At 35.5% G+C, this 3,329-nt stretch overlaps 1 pseudogene; it reads right to left on the bottom strand.

Annotated features, from left to right (window-relative positions):
• Nucleotides 1–368: 368 nt before the first annotated feature.
• LOC102495130 (MOB-like protein phocein pseudogene) lies at nucleotides 369–1,140 on the bottom strand (annotated as a pseudogene).
• Nucleotides 1,141–3,329: the final 2,189 nt, after the last annotated feature.

Here is a 3,329-nt window from a genome sequence, read left to right as displayed (position 1 = left end):
ACTATGCACTATAGAATGTTCTAGAATATCTTAACTCAGGGCAAAAACCAAGGGAAAACATTACGATTCTCTAGTAAATGGCTTGTTTGAAACCTCAAGCTCACTCATCTTTTTATACATGGATTTATTTGATGAGGACTGTGATCCAATGATTGTTTAGCAGCAATTTTACCAAACTGTAAATTCTTTTATTAGCAGGCATTATAAACAGATAATACTAATCTTATTTAAAAACCATGAGTGCCACACTGATGAATATACAACTCATGAATAACTTTGAATAACTTAAAAAGTATTTCCCATTTTAAAAGGCAACACACAGCTTACAAAAACCTATACTAAACAAAGAAACTATAATATGGATACATGATTGATGTGTTTAAAATTATATACAGTACATAATTAATGTTAATTATGTGATCAGTACATTTTTGTATATGATTCCATTCACGCTTCACTTTCTCCAGAAACTGAATTCTGAACTTCCTCTTCTATAATTGGTACAATCAAGTTATCCTTGGACATCAAATTATATTTCATCACAAATTTATTAAACCGATGACACACAAATGTTTCGTTTTCATATTCATTGAATATCTGCTGGTGATGAAAATAAGCATGTGAAAATATTCTGTAAATCCTACAGCATACTGATCCTAGTTTTGCTACAGATGATTCCTTTATGCTAACCCTGCTAGGAAAATATTTATTGCTGTTCAGAAGACATGCAGCACCATCAAGTGAGTGTCTAGTATAATCTATAGCAGGACACTCTTTTGGAGTTTTATGAGCTGCACAAAGAAAAATCCATTGTTCAGTTGCTGTCATTTGAGTACAAGTATCTGGATGGCATTCACTCTGAAGTTTGACAGCAAGTCCATTTAACTCAAGGCAGAATTGTCTTAAATGTTCATACTTCCATACACCTTCATCTTGGCCTTCAGGTGGTTCAAAAACTTTGTCAATATTGGAGCAGTCTGCCCTTATGTTCTGCTGAATATACTGCTGAACAGCTAGTGTACTATCCATTTCATCAAAGGATTCATCAGGCCAGTTATAAAAATCCTGTGCTTTGGTGCCCGGCCTGTTTCGCCTCAGCACTGCTGTTCCCTCTGCCATGACCATAGTGCCAGAGTCTGGGCGGCTCAGGAAATACTCTTCATCCACGTTGAAATGTTGCAAGGATGGGGTAGAGAATGGAAATTGGTGAAAAAGAATGCAGTCTTGTCAGCCCCCAAATACAATGCCTTCTTTTATGCCTATGTTTCTTTTATCTTACTGCCTGGAATATATTTGAATAAGAAATTCGGTTGTGAGGTAGAGCTATTCTTATCGTTTAAGTGTTGGTCTTGGTCAAGTACATGACCTATAGACTACATAGTAGACCTTATTACCTACTGATAGGTGCAAATTAGTTTTTTTGAGCTAAATTGATTCATCCAGAAAATGGACATAATTATACTTGATGTAGAGTATTTTAAGGATTATACAGATGCCATCAGTCAGGATGAGCTCATCCTACAGCTAATTAGCTAATTCTACCACAAAAGAAAACAAAGAGAAATGCAAGAATATAAGAACATCATCTTAAGTGTTCCTCAGACACTATGGGCACTCAGATTTACTCTGGGCCAGTTTCTCAGAGTGAGAAAATAAATCTCAATATCTTAATAGCTTAACTATACACACACACACACACATATATGTATAAAAGCAACATTTAACAACATAAATATGAGAAACAATGTATATATGAGAAACAATGTAAATATGAGAAACATTCATTGCTCAGCCACATAAGCTCCACTGTGGGCCTTCCTGATGGAAAAGTTCTTTCACAGGTCATAATATAGGGATGCAGACTTCTTCCCTTTTATGACTTAGCCATTTTCATGGCATTATAGCCAAGTTTTCCAACAAAGAAGAGGACAAGAAGAAAACACATCAGATAAGAAAGCACGCAGGCTCAGGACTGCTCTAAAGAAATTCTGTTCACATTCCGTGGCTCACACATAGTCTCATGACCTCATGTATAATGGATGCAGAGGGACTGAGAAATGTAGCGTTTGGCTAAGAGGTTGTTAAGGAATCTAGATAAGAATTTTTGGTGTTTATCTCTGCCAGAAGACATAAAGTGGATAGCTCATCATCTGGTATGCATTACTCAATACACACCATACAGTAAAGGTAGCCAAATGTATTATGGAAGAAAGCATGCAAAAGTGGATAAAATGGAAATTAACTGCAAGATTGTAGAAATAATTTATAGTTAGGTAAAGAATTAGGCTAGAGATTTTTAATGTTCTGACATGTCACTGTTTACTGATATTTGACAATGCTCCAAGCACATTCTTGTCATTTTATAATACTATTGTCAGTCTCTAAAAGTACTCTTTATTTTAAAAATAAACTAAAATTAGTACACTAAGAAATTCATGACACATTTTTATTCCCTTCTGATCTATCTAAACAACATCAAGATGGAATTAGAAGAATGCTACTTTGCATTTATAAAACCAAACTTTAAAAATATGTGCCCATATTGAATGTTATTTCTAATAATTAGAAGCTTAGGTGAATAACTATAGGCCAATACTGTTCTCAGAAAAAAAAAAATCATAGGTGAGTTAAAAAGTTACAATGGAGTTGGGAGGTGTCATGGTGGTTAAGGCACTGGACTCCTGCATGGCTGACCACGGTTTGAGTCCCAGACCCAGTAGCTTGAAAATCATGCAGGGCACATGTGATGCATGCCCAAAATCCTGAGAGGAAAAGGGATTGTGGTGTAGCCATCCCCCTGGAGTGTGATTTCTCTTTTTCCCTTTCTGTGTATCTCTCAGTGTCTTTCCTGTCTTATACCCCGTGACACAAGCCTAAAAAAAAATTAGAGCAAAATTTTTCTTCTATTACTATGTTGTTTAGACATTTCTAAGTATATTCTTTCTCAATACATTCACCTGTCAGTACGGATTATAGGTACTAAAAACTTATGACCAAATGTTCATTCTTAGGCTGTAATGAATTTTTACGTTACTACTATTATAATTTAGTAACTGATTTGGTAGTAAATCCTCCCACATAACTGAGACCTTTAAAAAAAGAACAGTTATTTGGCAACCATTACTAAAGAGAACAAAAGGTATACTTTTTAAGCATAGGGCAACCAGCCATGATGCAGGAAGTTTCCTCTGTCAAGCATCTTTGCAGTGACTGTGATAGAGTTCAGAAGAGGTGCGTTATCCTTGAATAAATTACTACCTGGAAAATCAGGATCTCTGAATTCTACTGCATATTCTGCTGCTCTTTGCTCTGTAACCTCATCAGCTCTG

Source organism: Tupaia chinensis, unplaced genomic scaffold (genome assembly GCF_000334495.1).
Source record: "Tupaia chinensis unplaced genomic scaffold, TupChi_1.0 Scaffold138791_1, whole genome shotgun sequence".
NCBI lineage: Eukaryota > Metazoa > Chordata > Mammalia > Scandentia > Tupaiidae > Tupaia > Tupaia belangeri.
The sequence above is the reverse complement of the archived record's forward strand: the minus strand, read 5'-3'. Positions and strand labels throughout refer to the sequence as shown.